General features: G+C 38.7%; 1 protein-coding gene and 1 long non-coding RNA gene across 28 annotated transcripts in view; one reads left to right on the top strand and one right to left on the bottom strand.

Moving 5' to 3' along the window:
- Positions 1-21,178, top strand: part of EIF4G3 (eukaryotic translation initiation factor 4 gamma 3) — a 294,941-nt gene that overhangs the window by 102,911 nt on the left and 170,852 nt on the right. The gene's annotated exons all lie outside the window — the stretch shown is intronic.
- On the bottom strand, positions 13,203-17,249 carry LOC118500526. Its single transcript, XR_004903088.1, has 2 exons — positions 15,797-17,249; positions 13,203-14,767 (listed from the first exon to the last, which is right to left on the bottom strand). It is a non-coding gene; the product is annotated as an uncharacterized LOC118500526 (long non-coding RNA).

Below are 21,178 nucleotides of genomic sequence, written 5' to 3'. Positions count from 1 at the left end.
AAGAGAACTCTAAAGAATATAAAAACATAAGGAGCAGCTGCCTCTCCGGGGGCTGAGATGGAGCACCTGTGGAAGAGCCTTCTGCTCGAGGGTTGGTATTGGAGAGTGTGCATCTGTGGCTCACTGATGGTGGAGCAGAAGTGGCTGTAGTGCCCTGCCGGTGAAGCGTGCCAGAAATCCCTCCTGGGGCTTGCTGGAAACTCACCCTATGGATTGTTGGGGAAAGCTGGCTTCTTTAGCACTAGTATCTTTTATTTTTTAATCTTCACTTGAGGATATGTTTATAGATTTTGAGAGAGAGAGAGAGGAACATTGATTGGTTGCCTCCCATACATGCCCCAACTGAGGATCGAACCTTCAGCCTTTTGGTGTTCGGGACAATGTTCCAGCCAGCTGGGCCACCTGGCCAGAGCAGCACCAGTGTCCTTTAGTGAAGAGCTGCTGTAGTGCACACACAGTAAGTGAGGCTCCTTACAGCATCTGTTTGGCATAGGCTTCAGATAACCTTGGATTTGCTAAATCATGGGCCTCATGTGATAGAGAATCTTGTGTTGCACCAAACTTACTTTATAGCATTCTTTTGTTCAGTTTTCCATTCAAAGTTGGGACTCCCCCAGGTGGCTCTGCGGGCAGGCTGAGGTGTAGCACACTTAAATGTAGCATATGACGTCTGTCTGGAAAAAGTAAAACCATTGTTAATATAATGAGAACAGTTTGTGTGATATCGATGTAACCTGGCAGCCAAGGCAAGTAGACTGGAATGCGCATGCGTGAACAATGTACCCGTCAGTGGGGGTTGTAGATGCAGTTGAGTGAGAGCATGTGTACTGTGTGGCTTGACAGCCATCACCTTCAAGATGACTGAGCAAGTAGAGCAATGAATCTGTATCAATTTTTTTGTTAAGCTTGAACATTCCTCCACAGAGACTATTCAGATGATTCAGGAGGCCGCAGGCATGGGCAGCTGGTGATTGGCAGCTTCATCACGATAGTTGGCCTGCTCATGCATCACATCTCGTGCAGAGTTTTTTGGTAAAACATCAAGTCACCCAAGTGACTCAGCCCTTCCACAGCCGATATTTGGCAGCCTGAGATGACTTCCTTCCCAAAACTAAAATCACCTTTGAAAGGGAAGAGATTTCTGACCGTTGTTGAGATTCAGAAAAATATGACAGGGCAACTGATGGGGATTGGAACTGTGTGAGGTCCCAAGGTGCCTAATTTGAAGTGGACCGAGGTGTCATTGTCCTATGTACAATGTTTCTTCTATCTTCTTCAATAAATGTGTTTGTCATTTTACATGGCTGGATGCCTTCAGGACAAACTTCCAGGACTCAAAAAAGGCTTACCGAACTTTGTGCCTCTTGTTTTTCATGGTGGTAGTTAGTGTTAGGTAAGAGAGTCCCATCCACCCTGGTGGGTGGCTGGCTGAGATTTAGACCTTTCTGGATAAGGTAGGATGTGGCTTCCTGACGGGTAGGAAGTTGCCATGGTGCCATGTCAGTGGAACTTACTAGAAATTCACCCTGCAGAAGTTACCATAATTTGGCCCTCTAGGGTGCTGGAGGCTTCTCAGAGAAGACACTCTGCTGCATAACTGCCTGAGAGAGAGAACCAGGGGAAACTGCTGGCCGCTGGGCACTGGATTGGTTGCAGTGCATTACAGCTGAAGCCTGGCACTGAAGAAGCTTTGCATTAGGGCAGCTGGACCCTGGAAAAGCCAAAATCTGTAGAAGCTACCTGGACTGCAGGAGGAGCCCTGCTGTGCAAGCTCATAGACTCCTGGAAACAAAATCTTTTCCTCCTGCTATATCTCTACAGTGCCCTCTAGTGGCAAAGCTTAACATTGTGCCAGCTGAAATGGAAAAATAAAGAGCCCAGATTCATTTTTAGTGGACAAGCAAACAAGGTCAGTTTTGAGCTGAAAGGCAAGCCGTTGATAACTGACACATAAAGGAAAGAGCTTAGTTTTTCATTTCAAATTTTTACTGTTTGTAGTTGTTATTTGACCCACAGCACTAAAGTTTTCTGAAAGGGCAACTTGAAAATGCATAGTTTGCATTTAAGAAAGGGTGGTCTCGCAGTGTCTCAGCTGTTGAACCCACAAATGCCTTTCTGTATGCCATTTTATTATTTGCCTTGAGAAGTCAGAGTGCACAAATATTAGGGGGAGGGTCACCAAATACTATTTTACTTTCCTTTATGGTCTGTTTTCCTATCATTTTTGTCTAATCTGGTGGATGAGCCCAGTAATCACACCTGGTTCACTACCCCCTTCTGTGCCTTTCAGACAGAGGCAGGTTTATATCCATTAATTTGTCTCTTAATGATGTTTTAACATCTACTGATAGAAGGAGAACTCTTTTTAAATTGGAAAAATAGGGAGTTTTGTTACAAACTCAGTCTCCTTGGGGTCAACAGTTGACGTGTTAATGGACCACAAGAGCAAGCAGTGCCTTCAGAGTAGAGGGAAAAGGGTTGCAGGCTTGGAATCAGATTGATGCAGGTTCAGGGGTATGATGTGTTATTTTCTGCTTATTCAATGTTGGTTAAATTATTTAATATCTCTAGAACCTTGTTTCTTCATTTGCTGTATAAGGGGGAATTAGGATTCTGTCCCCCTTTAAGAGGGTCGCTATGAAGAGTATGTGAAGTCCTGCCTCAGCAGAACAAGCTCAGTGCTTTCAGTGGGTGGCATTCGTTTTCACGTTTGTCAGATTTGGTTCTCCTTAGGATCTATGCGTGTGTCTAATTCATCTAATTTGGCCACAAATTATTGGGAAACTCAGTTCTGCCCATGGGTTTGAGGTATCTGCCAGGTGCTTGCTTATCGCTGACAGGAGGATGAAAAGCAGAGGCCAGTCATGGTCTTTTGTGTTGTCTGTGATACGGTTTATTCTTATGCACAGAGCTGTTAGATTCAAGGCAACTTGAAGAAGATAAGGTTAAAGACACTTCTTTAGCCACATACCCTTTTTGATGTAACAGTGTCCCCTTTGTGAATTAGATAGATCTTTCTGTCCCAAGTAGCTAGCTACCTGTGTCTACGACTTAGGGTTTGACACTAAATGAATCTACTAGGGTCTAAGTGAAGGCAGCTAAGCTGAACAAAAATGAATTTCATAGCTTTAAAACTAAAAGAGGAAAAATGTGGAAAAGTGCTTCCAATTGCTTCCTTACATCAACAGCAGCAATCTCTTCACCTGCTGGTTTCCCTTGAAGGTAGGATTTACATGTGCACATGCATACTCTGCATGCACATGTGTGCACGCCAGGTTTTAAGGCTTCGTGTGCATGACTTCTAAATCTTTGTAGCCCTCTCCCCTCTGGAGGTTTTGTTTAATGAAAGTCAAAAATTTTTGACTGTTATCCGTGACTGGTGTGACTCAGTGGGTTAGGCATCGACCTGCAAACCATAGCTGGTTTGATTCCTGGTCAGGGCACATGCCTGGGTTGTGGGCCGGGTTCCCTATTTAGGAGCGTGCTTATTGCAGCCGATCGATGTTTCTGTTTCTCTCTTTCTCACCTCCTAAAAAATAAATTTAGAAAAATCTTTTATAAAAAAATCTTTTGACTATTAGAGTATTATAAATTGACAGTTAAAATGACATTTTCAAAGTGGTAAATGTGTGAGACACAGAGTCTTTTTAGGTGTGGATTCCTTTTAATTGCTCTGAAATGGAAGCAGTTGAATAGTCTCTAAACCCAGAATGCCCTTACTCTGGGAATGGTAAAAAATTTGGAATTTAAAAGTATCTTTCCCAGGAACCAGGAGACCTGGGTTAGAGTTCCACCCCTGCTGAGACTACTTCAAGGTTGGACCTAGTGGGAATTCCTATTGAAGATCAGTTTCCTCTTTGTAAATAACAGGCTTGTATGAGATGAGATCTGAACCCCCTTCAAGACCTCCATGCGTTTTAGAAACTAATTTGGTTACTACTATGAAAATTTTTGGAATTCTGTATTTTAGATTTAAAATTAGATGAACTTTGCCATCTCTTTCATTTGGCATCTTTAAAAAATATCAGAAGTTTGTTTTTTTTTGAATTATCTTGAATTACTTAAATTAAGCAAGACAAAAGTATTTCCTACTATTGCTCAGTTGTTGGCACTTTTCTTTTTTCTCTTGGCGTCGCCGTCAAGACTCCTAAGCTGTGTTCACAGTTACCAGTGAGAAGACGTGCTCAGAACAATGCCAAAGTGGAGTGATACATGTTTTCTGCCTACTCTCCGTAGAAACTGCATTCGGTTCTTTTTTTTGGTTCTGCTGCTCAGTCCTGTTATATAGTGGGCTGAGATGGTGATGATCCATGAGTTAGAGTCTTTGTCTGTGGAAATGCTAAGCCAAGGGCTTCTTCACTGAGGAATAGTGATGCTTGTGATATTTAATTTTACACTGCAATTTTCATTATTAGTAAAGGGTGAGTTTCAAGTGGCCCATGGTTCCTGTTCTCCTTGCGCTTTGTCCAGCTCTCAGACTTCATGTTCCTTTTAATGGTATTGTTTTACTGTGGGAAAATTCCCCAGTGTTGCCTCACTGTTGTTAATGGACTTGTTCAGGCTTTGCGAACTTATTTATCTTTATTATTAAGATTATGATTTTATTATATACGCGTTTTTATACTTTTTTGTGATTTGAAATTTTTTTTGTCTTTCATAAAGAAAATCTGAGTTTCACAACTCTTGACAGTCATCTGTGCTAACCAGGATAAAGTAGAGAAAGTTTTGAAAGTTTTTTTTCCATTTCACAGTTTGAATTGATGAGTATTTACTTTCCTTCAAAAAAAAGAAAGCAAAGCACAATTTATAATTTTTATACTCCTTTGCTCCCCCATGGAACACATGTGGTCACCTGAGCTAGTCTTTGAGGTGCGTGGTGTTTGGAAGCTGCATTTATGGCACATGAGGATCTGATGAGGGCTGGGAAGCCCACAGTACTGGCGGCATCTAGTTGGCCCTGTTAGTACCAAATCCCCTGTTTTGTTTTAGTTTTTGTTTGATAATATGCCTGTTTACTTTAAAATTTATACCTTGTTGAAAGTTTTTCCAACAAATATATATATATTTTAAATTTTATTTATTTTTAGACAGAGGGGACAGTGGGAGAAAGACAGGGAGTGAAACATCAATGTGTGGTTGCCTCTCATGCTCTGCCTACTGGGGACATGGCCTGCAACCCAGGCATGTGCCCTGACTGGGAATCGAACCAGTGACCCTTTGGTTCATAGGCGGGCGCTCAGTCCACTGAGCCATTCCAGCCAGGGACAACAAATATTGATATTAAATGTTTTACAAATTAACATGCCTTTACAAATGTCATTAGTTTAAAAGTAAGTTATAAGGCCTAAAAAATATTCAGATCATTATGTCCATGATTGCATCTTATACACGCTAAACAATTGTGGTAAGCTCTTTCCTCTAAATTTTTGAGATTTATTTTAATGTGGTCATATTTGATGACCACATTATTTGTTTCTGTGAACCAAAAAAATCACAACCATGTTTGTAAAGTAAGGACTTCCCCAAATGCTTTTCTGTTAGGTGAATTTTATGTTTTATGCAGTCTTATAACTTACCATGAAATATGCCTAAAGTAATTTTATATACTTGTTTGACTATGCTTTCATTTGCATTATCTGTGGCTGGGAAAAAAATCTCAGTGACTTTCAAAATTTCTGTGGTTAGATTTTACATGTTGCTGCAAGAATGATAGTTAAATGTAATTATTATTCAAACTTGCCTCACCGTATACCCCAGATTTTAGATTCCATCTGTCAGATCTACAAAACTGGAACTCATATTTTGAAATATTTAAATATAAAGAGTAGAAGTTTTAAAAATCAATTCTATATTAACTCAACACTATTTTAGAAAGCCAAAGAATTTTGTAAGAACTGATTATGATTTCACAGATATTTCTTTTGTTGTCTTTGATGTAGGCTCAGTTTTTTGTTGATGATGTTGTCCATTTTCATTTAAATTTTGGTGTGTGTGGTGGGGGGAAGGTTTAGGATTTTTTATATTTAAGGAGTTGTTTCCTCTGGATGTATCCTGGGAGGCTCTTCTTGATTTCTGTGGCTACTGCTCACCTGTTTTAATTGATAGTGCAAAACCTGTCCCGTAGTTTCCCTCGCAAGTTAATATCTCCTTGGCATTTCACTAATATTCTATAATTCTTTAAGAGTAACTCAGTCTATTTTTTATCTAGCTGTAACATTAAAATATTGTAGATTTTTATGGTTCTGAAAATTGCAACTTCAATGTAACTATAGAAATTAGCTTGTGCCATTAAATTTTGGGATGGGAAACAGAATGTGTGCGTTTTAAGGAAAATCAGGAAATGGAGCAGTTTGACTTCGATCTCAAGTGCTTGTGATGTTTCCTGCAGATACTTACATTCCATCTGTCTTAGTCTGTTTGGGCTGCTTTAACAAAATACCATTGACTGGGTGGCTTAAATAACAGATTTTTTTCTTCCCATTTCTGGATGCTGGGAAGTCCAAGATCAAAGTGCCAGATGATTTAGTTCCTAGAGAGGGCCTCCTTGGTTGTAGAAGTTTGTTTTCTTGATACATCCTCTCAGGACAGAGATAGATCAGCAAGCTCTCTGATGTTTTTAATAAAGGCACTAATCCCACCATGAGAGCCACGGCCCCATGGCCTCATCTAGTCCTAATTGTCTGCCAAAGGCCCCATGTTCCAATACTATCACGTTGGGAATTAGGGCTTCAACATGTGAATTTGGGGGTGGGGCACACCTCATTCCATATGATTCAAAGAGTTGTGGGGAAAATGGGCAAGTAGGAAGGATTATAGAAGAAAGGTTAGTAGAGGGGATAAGTACCAATATATAGAATATTGTTTTGTGTTAATTAGGTGAGTGGGTATATGTGCTTATTTTGGGTGGTGGTGATGGTGTGTAATTTGCAGGGATGTGGGAGAAGGGAGAGGACAAGTGTAATACAGGACTATGTTTTATTAGGGATCAGATGAGAAAGTTTAGTTGAAGTGTTTTGCTAACTACCAAGTGTAATATACAAAAATTAGCATCGTTACAGAACTAAGAATTGTGAATTTCAGTGACTTCAACACTCAATGAAAAGCAGACCATCAGACATCACGAAACTTTGTCGTGATTATAAATGCTGTAAATAAATAGTGAAAGAGAGGTTAAAGTGGATTTAAAGCGAGTAAAAGCATTTAAAGCAAAGAGAATCGATTAAGTGTAAACAATGGATATTATAGATTGATACATTGAATTACTGATAACAAAAATAAAATGTTATATTTAACCAAATAAGCAATATTTTTTTCTCAGTAAATACATTTATTTACTGTTCTTTTCTCTCAAATGTTCAGTCATGCTGTTAGTTAGGTAACAAGAAGAGCTAAATCTGATTCTAAACTCATCATCCACTGATGGACCTTTATTTTTTTCCTCTGTTAGGAATGATAAATGCTCAGGCTATCTGAATTCTCTCTCTTCCATATGATGGCTTTTCTGTCTGCCTAGTATTTTATGCCGTAGGTACCTCAGTAAGTAATATGTATTGTAAAAGAAAGAAATTAGATTGACAATATTTTGTTACATTTCACAGGCAAAATAAATCTTTTAGTTATCTGTCAATGATACTCCATGTTCAGATACTACACTGTATTCTTCAGGACTATTTATTATTTCAAATCTTATTACTCTTGATCCCCATTAAAATTGCCCATCTTTTATTGTTTAGTTATACAATTATGATCTTTCTGTTTAGTACAGTTGACCACATGCAACCTAGTTAGTTTAGCAGTGTAGCTGTTAAAGCTTCGTCAGGGAAAAAGGAACAATACTAAGTGTTTGAAATTGAGGGGATTAAGTACATAAATTTGTTACACTAGCCCGCTGATTACCAAGGGGGTGCGGAGGTAATCCAGAGATTAATAACTGCAGGAGATGCTGAAGGAATGAAAGAGAAATGGTGGCATTGCCAGAATCTGGGAGCTTGGAGGAAGGGTCCTTTAGAACTGTTGCTCAGATTTCTAGAGGGAAGTTACTGCAAGTTGGTCCTTGAACATCAGAAACTCATTAGGTGAGAGAACAAAGTGAGCAGTGGCTGGTATTTTGAATATCAGGTGCGCATGCGTTTCTGCTGCTGGCATCTCTAAATGGCTCTGAGAGGCTGGGGAGTCTGAAGCCACACTGACAGAAGGTAAAAGCACCCTCCTACTTTCAGGGAGGGTTAGAGCTGAGAGACACCAGGTAAGCAATGGGCACAAACAATTGTAGAAGGGTATATAATTTCCTTACAATAAAGATGGGACAAGTAGACCCCAGTGAAATTTGTTACTGGTTTTTTTTGTTTGTTTGTTTGCATTACCATTTATTCCCCTCATGCCCCTCTCCCTGCGGACTTCAGTGCATTTAACAATAGCCAGAAAAGGGGATAATAAAAGTATTAAAGGTGATAACATAGCAGGGCTGTGGAACACATTGATAAGTGTAATAATAATGAACTTAAATTCCCTTATTAAATATGACTTAGATTTGTCAAAAACTAAATCTAGGCATATACATTTAGACATGATACTGAAAGACTGAAAACAAGAGCATAAAAATATTAACAGGAAAATGCTAGTAAAAGGAAAAGTTATAAGCAACCTTTAGGAGTCAACATAGAATTTCAGGCAAAAATGTACATAAGGATTGTGGTAATTCCTACAATATAAAGATTTACCATAATTTCGAGAAAATGTAATACCATAAACTTATTTACTTAATAACTGGAAATACATATATATCTATATATATACATACATAAAAATTGAAATTGACAAATTGATAATTAGTGTGGGAGAGAAATATCTCGGAGAAATGGACAGATCAATAAATAATAACACAGATCAGTGTTGGCAAACTGTGACCCAAGGGCCAAATTTGATCCCTGCCCTATTTTTGGTAAATAAGGTTTTACTGGACTGCTGACACAGATCAGCACACTGTAAAGACCAGGTAGTAAATGTTTCGAGTTTTGTGGGTCAGATGGTCTTTACCATATTATTCTTCTTTTAACTCTTTCAATATGTAAAAACCTTTCTTAGCTGGCCTTATATATAAATGACATATGTATAAGTGACAGTAATAGTAAACTTGTTTTTATATAAATATATAAATTATCACAAGAATATGTATATGAAAAAGGAATTTTGTACATATTCAACTAAGAGAAAAATAATTGAGGTTTATGATTTGAAAATCATAATTATCATACTTCAAAAATATAGAGAGAACTTTTTACTAATTAGCTAAGATAAAAGATTAAAAAGACTGGGTAATTTAAATGAAATAATAACTAATAAATTTGTTTTAATAATTTCCTCATTTAAAAGAGCTCTTTTTCTTTTTAAGATTTTATTTATTTATTTTTAGGGAGGGAAGGGAGGGAGATAGAGAGAGAGAGAGAGAGAGAGAGAGAAACATCAATGTGCGGTTGCTGGGGGTAATGGCCTGCAACCCAGGAATGTACCCTGGCTGGGAATCGAACCTGGGACACTTTGGTTCCCAGCCCGCGCTCAATCCACTGAGCTATGCCAGCCAGGGCAAAAGAGCTCTTTTTTTAATACATGAGCATTTATCAAACTTGGTCATATGTTAGGCTACAGAGAAAAATATTAAATTCTAATGATATTTATATTTTCTTTTTTTTCTAAGATTTTATTTATTTATTTTTAGAGAGGGAAGGGAGGGAGAAAGAGAGAGAGAGAGAAACATCAGTGTGCTGTTGCTGGGGGCCATGGCCCGCAACCCATGTATGTGGCCTGACTGGGAATCGAACCTGCGACACTTTGGTCTCAGCCCGCACTCAATCCACTGAGCTATGCCAGACTGGGCAAATGATATTTATATTTTCAAAATATACTTCTACAGAATTAGAACTTAGCAAAATAAAATGTAAATTATGTTTAAGCTGAAACTCTGTAGACTGCCATTACTGTTTTTTTTTAAAAAACCCTAATCAGGATTATAATTTATTTTAGTTGAACATGATTTTATATTTTTTATAATCTTAAACATAATGGAATAAAAGTAAGAATAGCAGTCTATTCAGAAATTTAAAAACACTACTGACTTAAAGGTAAAATCGAAGCAGAAAATGTTATCTTTAGAAACGAATTGCAAACAGCATTTTGTATCAGAACTGGCCAATTTATGTCTTCAGCAGAATATACTCCCATTTGACATAAGCAAATTTGATGGTGTCAGAAAATTTATGTGCATGCATGCGTGTGTAAAGCATTTGCATGTCACTAATGATTAGTGGTGTTGAGCATCTCTTGTGCCTGTTGGCCATTTGTTCAATTTCTTTGTCCACTTTTCAATCGAATTATTTTTGTTGAGTTGTAAGGAGTTCTTTATATATTCTGCATCTCAGTCCCTTATCAGATATATGATTTCCAAATATCTAGTCAGTTACATTTTCACTCTGTTGATGGTGTCATTGGCACAAAAATTTTTAATTCTGGTGAAGTCTTACTGATCTCTTTTTCTCTCATTGCCTGTGGCTTTGGTGTCATATTCAAGAAACCATTGCCAACTCAGCAGTTATTTCTTTACACCAAATGTAGTATAAATTATTTTGTTTTTTTCTGAGCTTTTTAAATTTTACACACATGGAAATTTTATCCTTTTAGAAAACGATAGCAGGTTTAGAGAAAAAAGTTTTGTGTTACCAAGAAGATGGTCATGTTGATCTGGAGCGATAGAAATAGGCCCTGGCTGGTGTGGCTCAGTGGATTGAGAGCTGGTCTGTGAACCAGAGGGTCCCTGGTTTGATTCCCAGTCAAGGCACATGCCTGTGTTGTGACGACCCAGGTCCCCAGTAGAGTGCGTGTAAGAGGCAACCTCACATTGATGTTTCTCTCCCTTTCTCCTTCTCTTCCCCTCCCTAGAAACATATAAATAAAATCTGTGAAAAAGAAATAGTATTATGTGAGCAACACCTGCCAATAACAGCCCCAGTAGAGTAAGAGAGATCACTGAAAGTCCACCTGCCATGTTCAAAAACACACTGAAAAATTCCTATGACTGTGAAGGGTTCATAGAGTGTGTCAAGGTTCACATTGGGAATTAGAGAAGTTGGATACAGAAATGATGACTCATAAGCAGCTGGACTTATTTACATAACCATTTGACAACATTTAAGAAGGGAAGGATGTTGCAAAAGGAATGGAGGCTGGCTAGCAGGCAAAGAAAATAAGTATCAAGGACCTAGAAGGCATTACTCTTTGGTTTTTAGAGTGATTGTCTTTTAACTTTAGTAGCAATGAAATTAAGTATAAAACCAAAAGAAGGAAAAACACTGTTGAAGTATATATTAAAAATGAGATTATAATACTCTGTGCAATTTACAGAAAAGACGAGAGCTATCAAAACGCTGGATGCACATAAAAGGCATCTTTTACCAAATCTTTGTGTTTTGTTTAGTTTTATTTCAAAAGTTTTAAGGAATACATATTTCTTAAAGGCTGGCCATTTCTAGAGGGTTTTTGCAAAAGGCAATCTGACATTAGAAGCTATTGCTATAACATGCTCTTAAAGTAGATCTAATGCTATAAGAATCAGAATGATATATTTTCCTCAAAAATATCAACTTTGAGCAGATAAGGGACAGTGGTGTGAGGATTTGACCATGGAAGCATTTAGAAATAATTTTAAGTAATAGCTGCCCTTTCTAATAAAACTGGAATTATAACAGAGTCTGAAATAATGTTTATTGTGTACTCCTATTATCAGATGACTATATTTGAGGATAATATCTTGGTTTTAGATGAGTTTTTAGAGCATATTTCAATTACTTCACTGTATTTTATCGTAACAGTAACCCTAGACGATAGATATGACTGTTCCCTTTTTGTAGATTGGGAAGGCAAAGTGTGAAAAGTGAAATGATGTGTTTCAGGTAGTTTTGGTTGCCCCACTGCTAAGGGACTGAATCCAGATCCCCAGGTCCCATTTTTTGATGCTCTTCCTTGCTAATTCACCATAGTACTTTATTTCAGGTTCATTTTAGACAAACCAGGTTTTCGTAAAAAAATTTGGAGTTACAACCACCACTTATAATACTGTTTTTATGAAACACCATGTTTTGATTTTTAAACAACCTGAAACAACTTTGGAGAACATAAATTTGCAAAATTGGAGCTTTTTAAAAATTCAGTTACACAGTATTTAAAGTTCTGGTTCTTTGTAGAGCCACATGTCTAAATCTGGAATTCAAAAATTAGTGGAGGAGGAGGCAGTTTTAACAAGGCAGCACCAGGCCCTAGAGTGAAGATTATGTCTGGTGTGACAAATGAATTGAATGGGAAGCCCGGCTAGGAGTGCTTTGAGATGGGAAGTAAAAGGAACTGGGAAGAATCTGGAGACTAAATATGGGTGGGGAGAGGGAGGGAGGAATGTGGTAGAGATGGCAGTGGTAGCCCTCAGCAGAAGGTGCAGGAGGTATGACGAAGGGCAGACGCTGATGGTAGAGGCAGAGAGCCGGCAGCGCACACATTGTAGAACACGTTGGCTGCCTGAGAACTCACTGAACCGGGCACTGAATTCTCCTTGCAGGCAGACCAGTGCTTTTAGCCCAGTAGCCTTGTGGGAACTGGTATTGGGTCTGGGGAGGGAACTGGGATATTGTGCTGTGTAAGGGAGAGCTAAGCTTTGAATACTATAATTACTGTTGTGGAAATGCAAGTAGCCTGTTAGATCTAGCTATATAGTGAAAGCCATCCTATTATGTGAGCCCATTATTGGCTAATGAAAGGCAAAAAAAGCATTTAAATGTTGGACTGATTATAAAAAATACAGAAGTGATGGTAAATTCAGTACAGTGTTCCCTGATCCATATAATGTCACTGCTCAGCAATGAGAGAGAGAGCAGTGGTCCTCAGTCCCGGCTGTCAGCAGAAGCTTCTGATGCCTGGCTCTCCTTTTCCGGAGACTGTTGTTAAATTGCTTGAAATGGGGCCCAGGTGATTCTAATGTCAAGAACAAAGCTATGGAACAGGGAGTACCCACCACCTGAATGAGACTTCTTAAGCCTTCTTTGCTGGGGGCAGTGTTCAGTGAAAGGAGCGGAATGAGCCCATTTTTAGGCCGCATCCACGCATAATAAATCGGGCCACTTCTTAATTTAGGGAAAGTGGCTTTTTTTGAGAAAACTTTTAAAATCTAGTGTCTGTAGTAGACTGTTACCTTTTTACATTTAATATACTTTGCATTACCATCTGTATTCAAATAATTTTTATAGTATTGATAACATATACCAGTTTATTTTGATGATAGGATCAAATTTTGGCCTGACAGGTATTGTATAATTAACCTTTCTAATACAAGTACAGTAAGAGCATGTTGCTTGCGGGAGCCTTTGGCTTTAATGCGACTAAATTTTCCTGTTTTTACTGCTGCAGTACAGTGGTTTTCAAATTCTTTAGAATGGCTTTCAGTCTCCCATATAACTAGTACAGTGCCTGAGCCATAAGTGAGTCCTTAAATGTTGGATGGATGCAAATAGCTCTAAATGAAAATTTCCAAAAGTGTCATTTTGGGGCTGTTTGCACATTGCTTTATTTGGCTAAAGCAGAGGAGTTTTTCTGACTAGTGTTAACTTTCTTTGCACAATTCAGTACAAGTTTATTTTACAGGCACAAGCTAAACTAAAAAAAGAGCCAAATACTGTATTGTTGCATCTTCAGAGAACTTGTTCTGAGGAAGGGCCCGGGAATCTTTTCTCAGTGTTCATGCTGTTCTGTGGTCATGAATTAAATAATTACGTTGGAATTCCTGACCTGGAAAAGTCTCTGTCAGGATACCATGGCAGGGATTTAGGTTTTCTAGAAGCAGTTTGGTAAGATATTGAATATAAAACTTACACCTCTTCTGGGCAGTTGATCTAATTTTCTGTTTTGATTAATCCCAACATGCAAACCACAGATAAGCTTTTTATATAGAGTCATGGTGGTTAAAGAAGAAGAACTGCTGTCTCTGAGAAACTGATTTTACACGCTAAGGTATTTAAGAAATGTGTTCAGAGAGAAGACGGTTTCATCATTTTTTGTACTAAGTATTTCAGTTAACAGAGTTTGATGCGCAGTCAGTCTGCATGTCAAAATGGCCTCATTCTAGAATTCTGTTTATTGCGGTGAATATTTCTAGAGCCGGATTGCTAGAAAGGGTGGCATGACAAGTGCAGCTGCTGAGATGGGTGATGATGATATCAAAGTGCACTTCAGTTTTTGTAGAGTGGTGTTCATTAAATCTCTATTTTTGAGGTAGCGAAGAGTAAGAGTAATTGGATGGGCCTAATGCAAAATAAAATGCATTATTATGACTTAATGAATGATTGAATTGCCTAAAACATTCATTTAAAAATGTCCAAAAGCCACAATTAAGTAAGAGCAGTAGTTGTGTTAAGATAATGTTTAAAATACAACCCTTTTAATTTTCAAGCAGTCCTATCTCTGGTGTTGAAAAGAGATTCCATTCAAAATGAAAACCTGGAGTGCTTCTTAAAGAGGCCTCAATTATAGCCCAGCAATGAACTGTGATAAAGTTCCAGAAAGATTTTCTCTTTATGGATCTAACTTAAATAAGAGATTGATCATAAAACCATCTCATAACTTTTTGAGGCAAAGAGCTCCACATCTGCATCCGAACTATAAACTATGGAGAAAATACTCAGTTTGCTGTGGTACTGCATTATAGAAGGTAGATATTCTTTTTAAAAATAGAGACCTGAGACTTCCGGCAAGATGGAGGAATAGGTGGACGCACCGTACCTCCTTGCACAACCAAGAACAGAACAACAATAATTTACAACAATGATTTGCAGTCATAATATCAGAACTGTCAGAGGATTTATCTAGATGGAAGTCGGGCAGCCAAGAAGTTGAAGTAGACCTGTACATCCAGACCGGTAGGGGACGATGAGCCGAACGAGTGGGCGCGGGGCTGGCGCGGGTCACAGGTGCGCGTAGGTCGGGGGAAATTTGGTGCAAAATCGGCGCGACAGCCATCCGGGGCGCGGGAGCGCAGCGGTGTAGCGGTGATCCCTGAGTACGCAAGCAGCGGCTGGGGGGATCAGTAGGGCAGCGATTGTGGACCAGGGCAGAGCTCACGGCCCAGAAGCCCAGGGAAGTGTCTGACTCCAGGAGAACAGAACGGTCGCCATTGATCCCTCCTGTCCCCGCTCCCACCCCTGCCCCCACATATAACGTCACAAGCTAGCGACTGGGGCGCCCAGCCCCTGTGAACACCTAAGGCTCGCCCCCCACCGTAACAAGAGCGACCAGACCGGAGAAAAAATAAATAAATAAGTAAAATAATAGGAGAGACAGGGAAAGACATAAGACATGTTTCCAGCAGAACAGATCAGTCTCCCAGGACTCATCCTTTTGAGTGACCAAGAAATAGCCAATCTATCAGATGCACAGTTCAAAACACTGGTGATCAGGAAGCTCACGGAACTGGTTGATTTTGGATCCAAATTACATGAAAAAATGCAGATTACCATAAAAGGGATGCAGGAAGACATACGGAGGAGAGCCCATTGTGAAAGGAAGGAATCAGAGTCTCAAAACAACACAGTGGACCAGAAGGAAGATAGAATCAACCAAGCAGGAGAGCATGATGAAATAAGAATTCAAAAAATCGAAGAAAAGCTTAAGACCATCGAGGACACCTTTAAACGTTCCAACATCTGAATTATAGGGGTACCAGAAGGGGAGGACCAACAAGTGGAAAAGTTATTTGAAAAATAGAGACCTGGTTGTGAATCCCAGTTCTACCACTTACTAGTTAGGAGATTTGGGATGAGGTAACCCTCCCTCCAAGTGGAAATTTTGCCATTCATTAAATGGAAATAAAATACCCACACCATAGGGTCATGCAAAGATTAAATCAAACAACAAATACAAAGGCCCTGGCAAATGCTTGAATGCTCAGTAAATGTTGCACTTCCTATGTTATAATAGCTTGGAATATTTAACATTTTTTAAGATGAAAATTAATTTTAGGAAATGAATTCTTTGTCTAGTCTGGATTACAGTTTTGAGAAGTTTTCTCAACTCTTTAATATCAATTTATAACCGTATTTATCATCACTGAAAACCAGACCCTGCTATGTAGGCATTTATATTATTAAATATTATTGCCTAACATTGTTAAAAGATTCATTGGTTTGACTGTCACTGTATTTATTATGTCTGATTTATTTCCCCCATAATTTCTTTTTTAAAACTCACACCTCAGGCAAAACCCAGGGTAATAACCTTGATGTTATCTAGAGACACAGTAAGGTTCATCTTGAACTTTTCCAAAAATTACTCAGCAGTGTCTGCTTTTAAGCAAACATTATAGTACACAAAAAGGCAAAAATCTTTGTAGTAGGCACGACTGTCATTTGCTTCTTTTAGAAATAAGAGTCCTCATTGTGTTAGGACATATTTGGAAAAAATTCCAAGTGTTAAAACAGGTCATTAGTTTCTAGTTTATGTATGCTGTCTTTTATTTTGTGAGGTGCATTATGATTTCTCTCTGGTTCTTCTCTATCATCTTCTTCTCTTTTTGTCATTTGTTCATTGTGCTGTAGAATCCAGGGAAAGAGAAATTAAAGGTGACATCTGATCCATTGGTGTTACATCTTGTTAGTAACCCTTTTCATAGAAATTAAGATGAAAAAATTTGAAAACCATACCTGAAACGATGACTTTCTATTTCTGCCGAGTTTATTTATCTTTGCCCTGCCTTATGTAAATCAGTATTATAAAGCATTTATTTTAACAGTGGAAATATTTTTTCCTAACAAAACCAAATAAAACAAGAATTGTTCTGCTTTAAGATACATCGAATGGGAGAAGTGGGTGGAGGACAGATGATGCACTTGAGGTAGCTGTGTTTTGTTTCAGCTGATGCTTGATTCGTGTTTATGCCGCATCATCTATTAGAACCATGCTTTGGATTAGACAGACTTTTGATTTATAATGTACATACTTTTAATTTATTAGATGAACGATGTTATCAGGAATGAACAATTCTGCTGAAGATTACCTAAGTAATAAGGTAAACCTAATGAGAATCCATCTGGAGAGACATCATTGTTTTTCATCTTTGATGCTGACCATTTTGCTGGATTTTTCTGAGAAACATTACAAGAAGTTGAAAGTTCTGCAGGGAGACGCCCTGTGCTGCATGCCAGTGTTGAGGCGGCAGGAAAAGTGAGAGACGACTTGGTATACAGGAGTCCGTACGGGTCTGTTGTGGTAGGTAGGGTTTATGTGGCTTGATTTTCTTCCAACCTAGTTTTGAAAGATGTTTTATTGAATATACTTCCTACTCATCAGATTTTACTGTTAAGATGATCTGTTTGAATAAGTAGCAAGATTTTCTCAGAAGGCCGTTCTTTCCCCAAATATTTGGGTGCCAGATGTTCTTGCAGTGTGCACTGTGGGCCAGGTACAAATGGGTTTATTTGGAAAGGGCCACCCCACAAAGTTGAAGCAAAATACTTAGTTTCTTATAAATTGCCAACCCTGTATTTAAACCATATATTTCTTTGAGACAATTATTTCCAAGTTTGTATGACTATGTATTCTAACCTCCAGAAGAAGCTTAGTCCTAGAATTAGGAAACTGGGCTCCTGTTATATTTATTTGCTAATCTTTGTATATTTTTATTACATAATAGTGTTTGTAGAATCTTTGCTGACATCCCGTTACTGGACCTTCTAGAAAGGTCCAGCTATCAGGTTTCTTCCTTGAACTCTCTTACCCACCCTCTACCTCCTCACTCTCTTGAAATTTAGGTAACATTACTGTACTAGAGAGCCTTTCAAATGGATATTATTAGTTTTCTTAACATTCTTTATATGTTGGTCGGCAGGCTTAGGCTTGGGAGGCAGGCTCAGGGAGGCAAGTTCTGACCTTTCACTACTCTATCTCGGTCCTTGTCCTATGACTCACTTGCAGCAAGTTCATATATCACTCCTCTGTAATTTTCCTGGGCTAATTTATTTCTCCATTCTTAGAGAATTTTAGCATTTGGTCCACAGTTTACTTCTTTTTACTTTCTGCTATGAGGGCCTCTGGCATATTCATTTTTGCCCCATCTAACTATTGCTGTGTGCTCCTGGAATCACCTTCCTTTCTTCCCCCTTTTTAATTCTCCAGGGCAACTGTTAATGGGCAAACACATAGACAGCCACCCAAAAGGACTTGGTCTAGACCTGCACTGTCCAATAAAATAGTTACTGGAACCACCTGTGGTTTTTGAGCTCAGCTAGTGCAAATTGAGATGCTATAAAGTGTAAAATACACCAAATATCTGTTTTTATATTGACTACAGTTGAAAATTGGGGTATATTAAGTTAAATAACATTAATAAAATTAATCTTAACCTGTTTATGTTTTCTAATGTGGCTACCAGAAATTAATTATGTGACTTATGTTTTTGTTGAAGAGTGCTGGTCTAGATCTGGTCTTTTTTTTTTAAACTGTTTTGCCTTTGGTCTTAAAGTCTGAAAATTCCTGCTTCTCTCTTTCCCATGTTCAGTCCTGTTGTACCTGTTCCGCAGTCTGCAGTCCTTTCATTGCGTAATCCCCTTCCTGTCTCAGTGTGGCACGTCCCTTCCTGGAGCCTTTGGATTCCTCTTGTTTAGCTTTGATCCTATCATTAATCATTATTTACCCCTAGTTTTCTTTATGTCCTCAATTTCTGTATTTTGTCAGTTCCCATCCCTGAATCAGTCTAACCTAGCAGGTATTTTTCTCTATTCTGGCTCCCAGGATGAAGGATTCTGCCTGCTGCAGAAATTCAAATACCTGTGTCGAATGGCTTTATCAAAATCTTACGATTTCTTAGTACAGCTAGACTACACTATACTAAGCCATAGCTTAGCCAACTGGTAATTCTGTTAATCATCTTGAACTGCCTTCCAGCCATGTCCTGCACCGTGTTTTTACCTGCACTAGATTGGCCACCACAGCCCCACAGACTGCACACTACACAGCTCCTGAAGTCACAATGCCTTGTGGTGGCCCTGCTTCACCATTTCTAGTTCTTCTTCTTACCTTTTTTTTTAAGGACCTACTGTTTTAAACATTATTAGGAAATACATAATTTTATGAAAAAGTACAGTTCAGTTTGAAAGAGTATAGTAGTTCCCCACTTATCCACAGGACATACATTCCAGTACCCCCAATGGATGCCTGAAACCACACATGGCACTAAACCCTATATGTAGTCTGTTTTTCCCTACACACACATACCTTTTTACTTAAAGGAAGCACTTTACGGCTTCTCTTTGGCATACCCAAATTGTCAGAATTGTCTTGTACTGTGGGTCGTTATTAAGAAAAATAAGGGTGACTTGAACACAGACACTGGGATACCTGTGATAACCCAGGTAAGCGTCTAGCGGGTGGTGAGTGTACAGTGGGTACACTGAAAGGGATGGTTCACGTTGGTAGGATGGAGCTGGAGGGAATGGGACAGCTCTCTCATCCTGCTGCTCAGAAGTGTGTGCAGTTTAAAACATAAATTGTTTATTTCTCGAGTTTTCCATTGAATACTTTTGGATCATGGTTGACCATGGATACTTGTAAACCACAGAACATGAAACCATGGATAAAAGGGGGCTACTGTTGCAATAAAATAAACTGGCCACCACTCACCTGAGAAATCAGTTACCGGTCTCTTCTATATCCCAGTTCCCTCCTTTCTTCTTTTAGGTAAACAGTACCCTGACTTTTATGTTAATAGATATTTTGTTTCATCACTTGTGATGTCAGATTAAGGTTCACACGGGAGATTACTATATTTCCTCTGAAACTGTTTGCTTATTTTTAAAATGATTTACTTCCTAGAGGTTTTGTATAATCAAAGTAGATGTGTCCCTGGCAGTATACAATAAAGGAAGTAACATTCCAGCCTTCAGAAACTCCATCCTTCCACTTTAAAGATTCATTTTTCAGCCCTGGCTGGTGTGGCTCAGTGGATTGAGCACTGGCCTGCGAACCAAAAGATCGCCAGTTCAGGTCCCAGTCAGGGCACATGCCTGGGTTGTGGGCTAGGTTCCCAGTTGGGGGCACGTGAGGGACAACCACACACTGATGTTTCTCTCCCTTTATATCTCCCCCGTCTCTGAAAATAGTAAACAAAACTTTTTTAAAGATTCCTTTTCTTTGCCTATCTCAAGAATGTTTGTTTCAAATAATTTTCTGTTACTTGGTCTTATATCTGAGGCGATCTCATCCATTCTCGTGCAAGAGCTGTTTGTTTTATGTGGCTGATTCCCAGATCACCCTGTAGTTGACTCGGCTCTAGACATATCTAATTACAGTTGACCCTTGAACCTCATGCAGTCGAAAATCCAGACATTACTTTTTACTTCCCAAAACTTAACTACTAATAGTCTGCTGCTGACTAGGAGCCTTACTGATAACATAAACAAAGGATTAACACATATTTTGTATATGTTTTATATACTGTATTTTTAAAGAAAGCCAGAGAAAAGAAAATGTTAAAGATGATAAGGAAGAAGAAATATAGTTGTAGAATTTATTGAAGAAACTTCATGTATAAGGGTCCTGTTTGTTCAAACCCGTGTTCAAGGACCAACTGTACTTAGCACTTTTGTAATTGGGATTTCTTTGACAGTTAAAACTTGACATAGTACAATTGAGTTTATCACTTTTTCATCCAAAGCAGAGAAAACAGCTGATGCAAAGACATTAAGAGAAAATAAATTTGGTATATTTGAAGGAAATAAATAAGGCCATTATAGCTGGAGAGTAATGTTTGAGGTGGCCTGGGGTCCAGTCATTTTTGACTCTAAGCATCCTTAATCTAGCCAACACTCAAACCTTGGAGCGTCAGCTTCCTTACCCCTGATAGCTAGTTGCTCAGAAAGTCCTACTGTTTCGATATACTAATTATTTCGAATCTTCCGTCATTGTCTAGAATCACTGTGGTAGGTAGACAAGACCCTTTTCATCATGTACCTAAGACTCTCTCAGTAGCTCACTAACTGGTGGTATCCCTGACACAGATCTCTTCTCCAGGACTTGATATTATGTAGTAGTTCTTTTTAATAAACAAATCCAATGATATTGCTGCCTTGTTCAGTATCTTATGGGGGCCTGTCCTTTC

This window comes from Phyllostomus discolor, chromosome 5 (assembly GCF_004126475.2).
Source record: "Phyllostomus discolor isolate MPI-MPIP mPhyDis1 chromosome 5, mPhyDis1.pri.v3, whole genome shotgun sequence".
NCBI classification, from domain to species: domain Eukaryota; kingdom Metazoa; phylum Chordata; class Mammalia; order Chiroptera; family Phyllostomidae; genus Phyllostomus; species Phyllostomus discolor.
The sequence above is the reverse complement of the archived record's forward strand: the minus strand, read 5'-3'. Positions and strand labels throughout refer to the sequence as shown.